Raw genomic sequence first — 13,393 nt, 5'->3', positions numbered from 1 at the left:
TCCAACATCTGTCAGACCAGGCGATGTTTTGATCTGGTTTCAAAACATATAAAAAGGGAGAAAAACCGCGAAATCAGCCCTTAACGACAAAAGCGAGCAAGTGTACAAACGATTATAAGAGAGAGAATAAAAAAACACTAATTTTTTGGCACTGCGTTGAAGTAGCCTAAAGAATTTAATTCTCTCACTTTTTTACACGGGAAACTAACGTTTTCCAACAAGTAGTATGCGATTTGCAACGTAAACAGCTGTAATACCAATCCAAGTCCTTACTAACCCAATTCGTTTCAAACAAATGGTCGATGGAGTTAATGCAATCAGCTTTTTTCCGTCAGAGTTGATCTTTGGTCGTAACTTTATAAACATGGCCCGTTCAACCATCATTCTCCAGGATACTCAGTCCCGATCACTTACAGGTCTTGCTTAACCTGATCCAGCCATTGAGATCGTTTTGCTCTCCTGCGCTTTATGCCGCACTGGGGATCGCTGTCGAACACCTTCGAACACCCCACCTTGGTGGGGCATGAGTCCGGCATCCTAATGAAATACCCCAGCCATCGTATCCTGCCAGCCTTCGCATATTGCTCGTTTTGCCATATAGCTCAACAAGCTCGTGGTTTATCCTTCTCCTCACTCTCCATGGTCGAACACACCGCCAAAGATGGTCCGGATGATGCGTCGCAAAACCCCTCAAGAGCGTTTGCATCCTCAGCTCAGACGGTCCAAGACTGGTATTCATTGAGAATCACCGGGCGAATCAATATGCGATATATCTCACATTTCATGCAGGCTTGAAGTCTCCTGGATCTCAGCAGTCAGTGAAGCCCATAGTATGCCCGATTTACCTGGACAATGAGTCTCGTTTCTGCTGATGTCGTTGTTCGAAGTAACAACCGTTCCAAGATAGCAAAACTCCTTTACTACCTCGAGATTGTCGCCGTCAACTAATACACTGCTTCCCACATGGTCTGAGTCTCCGGAAAGCAGGTACTTCGTCGCATTGATTCTCAATCCAATTCTTGCTGCATCGTGGTTCAGTCGGGTGTACGCCTCATACACCTTCGCTGTTGTTCTGCCGATGATATCGATGTCATCCGCGAAGCCAAGAAATTGGAGAGACCGATAGAGGATCGTGCCACAAATTTTATTTTATTTATATTATTTTATTTTATTATATTAGTTGCTCGGCCACGTTGGGTTACAGCAATAGTGCTTACTGACTGTAGTATACAATTATTCGCGAAGGAGTTGGGAGGAGTTTATGGTACGGAAAAGGAGCGAATACCGGATTGGTAGACAGGATAAGTTAGGTTGAAATCGAACAGATATGAAGTACTATTAAAAGACGACATAGCTGTTACAAAAGGCTCATTGCGAGCAAAACGTGTACGACATATAGGTAACTGGAGACGAAAACGATAACGTAAGGTGCGACAAGGTGCATACAAATGTAAGCGCGATAGAAGGGAAGGAGTATCAATCGTATTGAGCAATATGCCAGCAACGAAAGAAGCCTGAGCGACCGAGAGGCGGTGCTCCAACTTGGTAAGGCCTAATAGGGTGCATCTATCGTCATACGAAGGAAGCGGAATAGAGTGATGACCCAGCGATACGATCCTTGTAAAACGTCTCTGGATCCTCTCAATCCTTTGGAGCAGAGATAGTTGGACAGGAGACCAGATGACACAGGCATATTCTAGTACGGAACGGACCCAACAACAATAAAGGGACTTAAGACAAAAAGGATCACATGCCATCACAAAAAGGATTTCAGTGGACATGCGACAAATATAACCAAGACTTTTGTTGGCCTTGTTGATGACATAGTCCGTGTGCTCTTTGAAAGAGAGACTCGGGTCAAAGAAGACGCCAAGATCCTAAGACAAGGAAACACAGTGAATAGGGGCATCACAGACACTATAAGCATGAGTTATACTTGTAGAAGATCGGAAGAAAGACAAGACAGAACATTTTTCAGGACACAGGACTAAACCGTTAGAAGCACACCATTTAGTAAATTTACAGAGCCAGGATTGAAGGACTAGACAATCAGCTGTAGAAGATACAGGAAGAAAAATTTTAACGTCATCCGCATATAGCAAGAAGCCGTTAGGAGGAAGGATTGAAGTACAGTCATTGAGGAAGAGAATGAACAGTAAGGGACTAAGAACACTATCTTGTGGGACACCAGAAGAACTAAGAAAACATTCAGAGAAAGAGTCACTGATTGTAACTACATATGAACGATCCTCAAGATAGGAGTTGAACCACGGCAATATAGAGCCACCGAAACCTAATTTTCGAAGCTTAGCAACAAGTAATGATAGAGGTACACTGTCAAATGCCGCTTTGAAATCGGTGTAGACAGTGTCTACTTGCTTACCACTAGACAGGTAGTGATATAGAGAAGACAAAAAACACATTAGGTTGGTGGACACTGAGCGATGGGGCATAAAGCCGTGTTGTTCCGTAGAAATATAATTTTTTACACAAGGCATTACAGATAAATGGACAATTGACTAGAGGATTTTAGAACACGCACAAATAATAGAAATGCCTCTGTAGTTAGATGCTAGCGTGCGATCACCTTTCTTATAAATGGGAACAAGCCAAGCTAGTTTCCATTGACTAGGAAAAATCCCTGCACTAAGCGAGCGAAAAAAAAGACGAGTAAGAATAGGAGTCAGGGTATTGCTACATTTTTTCAAAACACACGCAGGGATGCCATCGGGGCCTGGTGAAAACGAAGTTTTAAGTTTGGATAAAGCGGATTTTACTAGACTTTCGCTATGTCATTTTGTAGACCCACACTTCGAATGACACCTTACAGGGCAATGTTGAAGTGTAGGCAGGAGAATCCGTCCCCTTGCCTCAGACCCCTGTGAGATTTGAATGATTCTGGCGTCAAGTTCGATACTCTCACCTTGCACTCCACCGCAAATGCAAATTGGGTCGGTGGTAGATTTGCCTCCAACAAACCCAGCTTGGAAGCTTAAAATTTGTAGCAAGGGGCGCAAGTCTGCGCAACAGGATCTGGGACAGGATCTTGTAAGCGGCATTCAGGACTGTGATTGCTCGAAAATTCGAGCAATCCAGCCTGACGTCCTTTTTGTAGACTGGGTGAATAACACCCAGCTTCCACTCTTCCGGTAGTTCCTCTTCGGTAGTTAGCTCGGCCGCCAGCCCATCACTGCCAGCAGACATTTTACTCATAAGCAGATTGATAGTTCTGGCATACTCATCCAGAGATGGTGGGGGTACACCTGTGGACATAAAAATAGGATCTTTGTTTCTGACCGAAAGACATAGTTCTTTTCAGAATCATTTGGTAGCCCTGAAAAGAGCTGTTTCAGTGGTGGTTGGGAGGTGGTGTTGCGGTGTTCCACAGAGCAAAAACACATTCTAACGGTCAATGTGTTGACCATTATTATCTTTCACTGCCTGGCAGCGAGTAGCCATATCTTCGATGAGCTTCCGGCAGGTGCTTACGGGTATGCGTTTCCACATTACCTCGCAGCGGGCCCATAGCTCATTGGCTGAAGGTGCATACTGGTTCTTGAGCTGGTCCTTAAGAATCGACCACAGATTTTCTATCAGGTTGAGGTCAGGACTCAACGCAGGCCACGGTAGAACATGCACATCCTGGTTTGCCAAATAACATCTAACTGTTCGCGATGTGTGCTTAGAGTCGTTATCATGCTGAAAGATGTACTGCTCTTCGTCTCCGAATTTTTGTCGAGCATATGGCAACATCTTATGACTAAGTATTTTTCTGTACCCTTCCAAGTTCAGTGTCTCGTTTATACGAAACAAAGGACCCGTTCCGTGCCAGGAGAAGCAACCCCATACCATCACGTCAAACGCCTTGTGTCTGGTCGAAGATTCTTTGTGCTCCGGAAAGTTTTCAATATTATTCAGTGAAAACACATTTCCTGCACAACTTGTCTGCTTGGGCAGTGGATCCAGGAACCTGATTTTCATTTACAATCATATCATCCACCTACAATCACCTGGGAACGATTCCTGGCCTACCATCAAATCATCGCTTCAACATTCACTGCACCACAAACAATGTCCGGTATCTGTTCCGCCTGTGCCAATGGCATCGTAGCTGCTGATCGCGTTGTGAAGTGTCAGGGTTGGTGCAACTCTGAGTTTCACTTCTCATGCAGCAGACTTTCTGAGGAGCTGTATATTACTATTGAGTCCTGTGCAAAACTTTTTTGGGCCTGTAAGGCCTGTGTGAAGTTTCATAAGGATCCGCGTACGGCCGTCTTGAGGTCTTCCACCCCCTACACCCACACTTCTGATACACTAGACACCATTCCACACACTGATACGCAAATGTGGCTATTCTTTACGCGTTTTCCCCCATCGGTTACTACTGAGCAGATTTCTCTTATGGTGCAAGTACGTCTAGCACTCGATAAGCGGTGCTTGTACACCGTCTGACGAAACTTGATGCCGACACTAGTACACTCTCATTTATTTCATTTACAGGGTTTTCCATTCCAATTAACAACTGTCCACAGTCTACTAGCAATCTTCGATTTGAAAAACACGATTGTCTACCACTTACAAACAAGTCAAGCCGTTTTTGGTACACTGTCCATTTCAATTTCACAATTGTCGTCTTCGAAAACACACGACAGATGCGGCACGGTTTTGGCTGGAACGTGTATCACTTGTCTGTAAGAATTGAACCATGTTGTAAACAGGTCTTGTTTGAATATCAGAATATGGGATAGCTGGGCAATTTGGACATATTAAGCAGTTTTATCATTTGGTTTTAGCTATTCTTGGATCGTTACAGTTTTTAGGTTATTTTGGGACGTTGTAATTTTTTTTCACTGGCTGCAAGTAAAAGCACCGATAAATGTCAACATTTCTGCATTGTGTTGAAAGATTAAAGTATATATAAAATGCCTAACTTGTCCATGTTGCCCAGCTGTCCCAACTACAAGTGATACAAGTTCCAGCCAAACCCAAAACAATGGGATTGATGGGATGCATAGCAGTGGTTTATTTCAGTTGAGTGGTATTGCAAATCAATCTGGACGTTAATTGGATCTGGTCTTCGCAAACTTAGCCGCAACCAATATTTTGTGCGACTCAATCACACCTCTGTATTCTGTGAATGGTATTTCGGCTCTAGAGAACTCCCTCCCATACGTAACACACTGTAGTATTCCACTTCTCAGTGAGGACTTTCATAATCCTTCATTGGATATGATGATTTATTATCCCGTAGAATTATCTCACACCACCAACAGTCACTCTCGCAGTACAGTCAACATAAATTTCTTCAAAATGAATGTGGAACGTATGAATCCTCTTATTGTGTCGTTTGACCGCAATTTTGACTGCTCCAACTTTGCCACTATCGACGAAGCCACCGATTTCTTTAGCGTTTTTATGCGCTCAGCGATTAATTCCTGTGTTCCTGTTGCTCAACGAAAGTCTGGCCCCGATAGGTCTAATGCATCTTTAAGACGGTTGAAAAAAATAAAATTTAAAGCCTACGCGGATTACAGAAGAACGAGATCATCGCTGCATAGGATAATTTTTTTCGATGCACTGAACAATTATCGTCGACAAAATCGTGTGCTCTACCGCTCCTTCATTCGCCGTACTGGAAGGCAGCTGTTTTCTAAGCCGACACGGTTCTGCAGCTTCTGGAACAAACGGCGCAATATAAGTAGTATCCCTCCGTCAATGAGCTACAATGGCGAAACTAGTATCGATACATCCGATGGCGTGGCACGTATCCTGCGTCCTGGAAACATGGTTCCTATCCATAAGAAAGGCAGTCGACTTCATGCTAGCAATTATCGTGGCATTGTTTCCCTATGCGCTTGTGCAAAGGTGTTTGAGCTCATTCTATACAATCCGCTACTCACAGCAGTTCAAAACTAAATGAGCCCTAGTCAGCACGGATTTCTCCCAAGGAGATCTTCCACCCCAAATCTTGCTGAATTTGTTAGTTACTGCTTCGACAACATGGATCGTGGTACTCAAGCTGATACAGTATATATCGACTTCAGGGCTGCGTTCGATAGTATCTCTCATGATATTCCACTCTCGAAGCTTTTAGCTCGGTTTCCTCGAATGGCACATCACCTGGCTGCGTTCATATTTAACTGGTCGTTCGTACTACACAAGCATAGGATCTCATCGTTCTCACTCTTTCACCAGCTCCTCCGGTGTGCCTCAAGGGAGTAAGTTGGGACCGCTACTCTTCCTCATCTATATAAATGATCTATCTTTCGTTTTACCGCCAGGCCAACACCTAATGTACGCCGACGACGTAAAAATATTCGCTCCAGTTAGAAACGACAGTGACTGTGTACGCCTTCAAATGATCCTTGAGAATCTCGACAGCAGGTGCAGCAGAAACGCCCTCCAAGTGTGTGCTGATAAATGCCAGTGTACATCATTCAGCAGAGCCCGTAACCCTATCTCGTTTACATACACTATGCTCAACACGGCTTTGGTTCACACGACATGTATCCGTGATCTGGGGGTGCTACTCGACCAGAAGATGTCATTTCGCCCTCACATTGACAGCGTTGTTGCGAAGGGAAATCAGCTACTCGGTCTAATTACGCGGACCTGTAGCGAGTTTACCGATCCCATGTGCGTCAAGTCGATCTTCTGTGCCATCGTAAGGTCGTGCCTGGAGTACTGCTGCCCGATCTGGTGCCCGCTTGGTGTTGGTGACATCAACCGCCTCGAAGCCATTCAACGGAGAATCACCAGCTACGTGGTTTGACTCCTTCCATGGCAATCCCACCACGCTCGGCCCTCCTACCATCAGCGGTGTCTGCTTCTCGGACTTGAACCACTCGGCTCTCGACGCAAAAACGCGAAATGCCTTTTTATATTCCGGCTCCTTAACGGAGAAATCGATTCCCCGGCATTACTAGCCAGCATCAATTTGTTCGCTCCCTGTCGGATTCTTAGATCTAATTTCCATCTCGGTGTAACGCGTACCCGCAACAACCAAAGACAGGGACACGCTATTATACGTATGTCCCTCGAGTTCAATGAAGTGTTAGATTTGTTCGATTTTAGTATGTCTACCTCCACGTTCAAGGGGAAATTGCGTCTACGTCACATTTAATGTTTGTTTATAACTAGAGGTTTATTTATATGCTCCTTAATTTAATCATAAGGTTGCCGATTAGACACGATGGTCCGTCGGTTATATATGACATACAAAATAAATAAATAAATAAATAAATTACGTGGTCGCCTCCGTGACTAAGGGTTTTTAGTGTGTTTTTCGGATGATACGCTGATTGGGAAGGCGCCAGACGTATTTAATGCCGTCCGACCATCCAGATTGATTCTGGACTCATCCGAGAAGAATATTTTCATCCACCAAATGATGGATGCAGTTAGATGTTCTTCGGCAAACCGAATGCGCGCTTCTACGTGGTGCGGCTGTAGCTTCCGAACCTTCCGTGGTCTCCGGGCACAGAACCCAGCCGCGTGTAAACGGCAAGACACCGTCTTCGACGAAACTTGCAATCCAAGCTCCTGCTTGATGCGAGTGCAAGTTTTGAAAGGGTCCGCCCTGATCTTTTCAACAATCTGCGCGTCAACGTTAGCCGTTGTTTTTCGCGGACGACCTGTCGACTTACCCGTAGCCTCGCTACGAATGGCGTTGTCAACAAACGTCCGCGAACGGCCGAACGTCTTGCAGATTGTCTTTATTAGGACGTTCTCACGAAACAGCCCCTGACTATGTTTTAGCTCCTCTGGTGTGCAGTGCTTTCCGTGACCCATGATGATTTTGTTGATTTTTTTAACAGCAACCTTACAGGTTGACCACTAACTGAAGAATGAAGCGCAAAATGGATTGGTTCTCCTTTTATACTGCCGCGAAACGCTATCGGCACTCGTAACTCAGGTAAGTGTCGCACCAAACATGAAAGTATTCTTCTTCTTCTTCTTTGGCTCAACAACCGATGTCGATCAAGGCCTGCCTGTACCCACTTGTGGGCTTGGCTTTAAGTGATTAATTGATTTTCCCCCATAGCAGGATAGTCAGTCCTACGTATAGCTGCGCGGTCTATTTGGGGATTGAACCCATGACGGGCATGTTGTTAAGTCGTATGAGTTGACAACTGTACTACGAAACCAGCACAAACATGAGAGTATATAAGGCAAAAATCGGCGATTGCAACTTCAGTACGCCTCGCACTCTTGCCGATGACACACCTAGCGCACGCATTGAGCTAAAAACAAAACACACACAAAACAAAACAAACAAATTTTTTTTTTCCTTTTTTTAAGTACAGTGGTGTATCTCGTCGGTTGCGCCAATGCTGTTGCTGTTATTACTACTGTCATGCTGCTGTGGTGGTTGCCATGTTCTACCACTTGCACCAGCCTCTCCTGCCTCTGCGCCATTCAGGTGTCTTTCGAAGAAGCACTTCCACCTTTCGATCACCTGCCTCAATAACTCTCCTTGTTTGTCAGGAGTTTTCCTTCCGCATTCCAGCACATTACGGTTTTAGGAGCAAACCCACTCCGTGCCTCATTCAATCTCCTATAAAACAAGCGAGTGTCCCTCGACTGAGAAAGCTGCTCCAGCAGCTGTTCGTCTGACTCTTCAAAACGGCGCTGCTAGGCCTGGAAAAGGTTTGTTTTTTCCTCAGTCGCCTATAGTTTTCCACGTTTTGATTTCCACGGGTTTCATGCCGTTTGAAGGGTTTCATGCGGGTTTCATGCAGGCGCGGGCTGCATTCTTCTCGGATAGTGCTCGTCTGCACTCTTCGTCGAACCATACCTTTTTCTCTCTACGTGAAAAGCGGACGATCTAGTGTTCGGCTGCAGTGCTGATGGCTCGTTTCACCATACGCCAGTGATCTACGAGTGCGCTGTCGCGTACCCCTCCACCACATCAGACTTGGGGTGGGCTAATTCCGTTGGTTGTTAACCACGAAGAGTTTCCAGGAAATGGTCCGATTCGACGTTTGCGCCTCTATGCGTTTTAACGTCGATAATATCCGAGAAGTGCCTTCCGTCAATCAGAACGTGGTCTATTTGGGACTTTTAATCACCCCTCGGGTGTCTCCAGGTGTAACTAAGGTGGTGTGCATACTGGAAGACGATGGTGCAGATGCTTATGTGCTTGAAGGAAGCAAAGTTTATCAGCCTAAGGCCGTTGTCGTTTGTCAGCTGGTGGACGCTGAAACTTTCGATTGTTGATTCATACACCTCCTCCTGTCCGACCTTAGCATTAAGGTCTCCAGAGACGACCTTCACGTCATGTTTTGGGGAACGGTCGTACTCCCTCTCCAGCTGCGCATATAAGGCCTGCTTCTCGTCATCGGTGCTCCCTATGCGCGGTCTGTGCTCATCAATAATGCTCAGGTTAAAAATCCACGAATCCTCAATCTACACATCCAGTCGTTGAACGGCCACCACGCGATTACCCTCTGTTGCATAGTACTTAGCACAATGAACGCAGTACCAAGCTCCCGCATCTCTTCACCACTGTGGTAGATCGTGCAGTCACTATGGTACTGGCGCACCGTCACGCCTTACTAGCATACCTCGTCAAGTGCTATTATTTCGAAGCCACGGGCCCAGGTCACATTGAGCGCAATTCGGATATTTACATTCGATGAGAGGATTTTGCAGTTCCATGTCCTGAGCATAAAATCGTAAGTCCTTTTTCCTTGCGTGGGTCTGGATCGATTGGTCCAATACGGAACTTCTTCTTTTAGACTTTTCGTTGCGGTGAAGTTTTTACGAGGCAGGCTTGCAAGGCCTCTCCCCTAACCTCCAGTCTCGTCAAGCCAAGCCAAGACGGAAGAAGCCAGCGCAGCCCTTCAGGGAGAAGCATACGATGGGGGGAAGACGCTCCTGACATGGAGAACAGACGCTTCCAGGTAGAGTCAAGGGGATCAATTTTCTACCCCCCCCCCCCCCCTCTCAATATTACTATGCAATCCATCCTCGCAAGGGGTTGGGTTTCCCCGTATACCCAAGCTTTAATTGATAGGCATGTTACCGTTCTGTACGACGGGGACGTATTGAGTAGGAGTAGGAGGTGGAGAGCCTATGTTAATCTTCTAGAGGCTTCGGATCTACCCTCGTATCAGCGAGGTATTGCTACAGCACTGCCAACAGAACCTGAACTAGTATGAGGTTAAAAAAACACACAAGGGGTTTCATGATACGATCATGAGCGGGTTGGTTAAAGTCTCCCATGAGCACGAATCTGTAATTTGGACCTAGTGCTTTACAAATGCTGTTGACGGTGTCCAGTGGCGGATCTAACGGTAGGCGGACTAGGCGATTGCCTGGGGCCCCGCCGATTTAGGGGCCCCGTAGATCGCCATTCTATAGTATGCCGTATGGACAGAGTACTAGCGACAAGGGCCCCCGGAAGGATTGACGGTGGGGCCCCGAGGCTGGCGAACCTTTTGAACCCCCCCCCCCCCCTTTAAAGCCGCTACAACATCGGGGCGGTTGAATAGTTGTTGAATTGTAGTTTGGTGCGTTTTAACGGTGTTTGGTGTAGCTGTAGTTGTTTTTGGTGGAGCAGGCGATATTAACGTGCAGGTCATATCGGACGATAGTTGTACAGGGTACATCAGGCTATGTTGAGCGGGTATAGGTGAGTTTGTGTTGGTGAGTTAAGGACGATGGTGTGACGGTCTTTGCGGGAGTGAGATAAACTCACGCACATCGAGCCCGGCCGGCCAAGATCCTGCGGTAAGTGCTTTATCTCGAAGAGCAGCGATAATTCTAACCTTAAAATTTAGTGCGCTAACAGAGCTAATGGTTGTTCCCGCTTTCAGCAAACTAAAAGCGATGGTAATGGTGATATCGGTGCCTGTTATTATTGGTGGTAGTGAAGGGCGACTTCTTTGGTAAGTATGGTTGGTGTTTGTATTAATAGGGTATAGTGGAGCATTGTCAACAACAATGGCTTCCAACTTTGATTAATTTCTCCAACTTTGTTATTTACATGTTTCCATTCATAATTTGCTAATGGTTCTGTAATGGGTTTGAGTTCTGCGTTTGTTATATAAATATTTCCCTGCCTTGAATTGATGAGTTTAATTAACTGATTATCCTTCGAAATAATAGCTGCCACAGAATACTCCTGGTTGAATTTCTTGTGCGAATACTATGGTATACACTGTAATGTTTGGAAGATATACTTTACGTACCACTTCACTTCTAATTTGTAAAATAAATCCTTTTCCATCATCTTCTTCGATATTATGCTGAATTGCTACTACCTGACCCAGCATTTCTAAATGAGAATTAATTGAACATCTGTTGTAAAAATTCGAGGCGTTTATGAAAAAAGAACTTCCGATACTGACACACCGATACTGATCTTTTCAGTTTGAGATCTAAATAGCAAGTGTTTATGACCAATTCAAAAAATCCTTATAATCTATTTTACATTCTAGGTTAACCCGATTTTAGCGATCATGGATTAATAGCGATAGCGATAGCGATCATGGTCCCTAAGTATGATGTTTTGCTAGTCTGAACTGTCGATAACTCTGTGCTATCCTGTTGCAAAGTTTATTCGGCTGAATTTGTTAGAAATCTGAACTTATTTATGATAAGCTTTTTCGTACAGCATTTCCTGTCAATGTTTTATTGCTTTGAGTAACTACAAAAAGACGGCGTGCAAAGTTCAAAATGTTGATTTAACAAAATTTACTCTTATCTTTCTTAACGTTTCTTTCTACCTTACATTTTTAAATTACCGTTAAGTTTGAAAATGTGATCGTCGTGGCGATCACTCGTAAAGAGAAATTGATTTAAATGAAATTCATAAAATTAAGGGTGTCGTTAAAGTTAAACATAAGTCGAAAATGTCATCGAGAAATGCTCGTTAAAGAAAATCATTTAAATTTGAATCTAAACATCGCCGTTGGCGGATAAAGATTTTAAAAAAATGTTCATTAAAAATGATTGATTAAATTTAAATTGTCGTGCTCTTAACATCTATATAGTTTGTAAAAGTCTCTGCCTAATATACCATCTGGTCCTATATTGAATTCATCTGGAACTAATACAAAATCGTGTTCCAATTCTAGATTGTTGAAATATATAGTGCGTACAATATGCCATTTGAATAAATTGGTTTGTTAGATATCCCAGTTAATGATATTCAGTCTGAACGTATTGGGCCATGATTTTTCGTTAACTTGCTTGCTTTGAATAAAGAAATTGACACTCCTGTCTCAACAACTAGTAATATAGATGTTTCTTTATTTGCAATGTTCAATCTAATCTTTATATAATCAAATCCATTTAGCTCTAAAGAGTAAATTGATCTAGGATTTGGGTTGAATCCTGTTGGTCTAAAAAAATATTGTCGTCCACTTCCTGTATCTGAGCTGGTACATGTTTCGTTGTTGTTGCCCTGTTTTTCCATTTGTTATTGCCCTTTGGTTTTTGTATGGTCGGTCCTGATTACCATTGTAGTAGGAGTTTTTTCGAACCATAGTTATTTTGATAGTTCCTATTCTGGTTTCCTTGATTGCTAGGATAGTTTCTACTGTAGCGTTGTGTATTTATGTTAAGGACATTAGTAGCTCTATTTGTTTCTTCACTTTCATTCTCGATTACTTTCTGTGTTGCATCGGATATTGTCGCAAAAGTACCTGCCTTCAACAGTATTTTAGTATTGTATTTTTCTGGAATTCCTTGTTTTAGATAAATTACCTTTAGTTTTTTCTGAAAGCAGTTCGACCTCATTAGTTTTGCTATTACTTTATTACTTTATTACTTTACTTCACATCTTCCCTTGATATTACTGATTTATTCTTTAAAAGTCGTTATATTGCTGAATAACCCTATTCTAGTCTTACTAGTCAGCTTGATTCTTATTAATTTTACGAGCATTTTTTATGGTTTGGATTTAACTCGAACAAAGCGTCCGCAAATGCATTAAAGGTATCGGGTGACCCGTCATATGTGGGTGCATATCAAAATTAGCCATTTTAATTTTGTTATGCAGCTTTAGTAAAACTAATATTATCTGAGCTAAGAGTTCAAATGATAATCTACTGGTTGTTAACAGTGATAAATTGATATTTTTATCCTCTAAGCTATTTGTAAAAAAATCAGATGACTTGTTACGCGAGTTGTCGTTGGTTTAGATGTACTCATAGCAATGATATTTTGTATTAATGCATTAGAAATTTTGCTGAATTCTAATAATTTGTTAAAAATATATTTGAATCTATTTTTTTATACCATTTTGAATATCTTTAAATATTCCTTCGGTTTGGATTCTTAGTTTTGTTCTTTTACAAGTTCTTTGATTAGAATCCTGTATTTTTTAAAGATATATTTCTAAATTTCGATTTTATCGCTTATAGTAGGCATTCCTTTTTCATAT

General features: G+C 43.2%; 1 protein-coding gene across 6 annotated transcripts in view; it reads right to left on the bottom strand.

The window, feature by feature from the left end:
- LOC120902189 (transmembrane protein 164) overlaps positions 1-13,393 on the bottom strand; it is a 57,523-nt gene that overhangs the window by 37,726 nt on the left and 6,404 nt on the right. The gene's annotated exons all lie outside the window — the stretch shown is intronic.

Source organism: Anopheles arabiensis, chromosome 3 (assembly GCF_016920715.1).
Source record: "Anopheles arabiensis isolate DONGOLA chromosome 3, AaraD3, whole genome shotgun sequence".
NCBI classification, from domain to species: Eukaryota; Metazoa; Arthropoda; class Insecta; order Diptera; family Culicidae; genus Anopheles; species Anopheles arabiensis.
The sequence above is the reverse complement of the archived record's forward strand: the minus strand, read 5'-3'. Positions and strand labels throughout refer to the sequence as shown.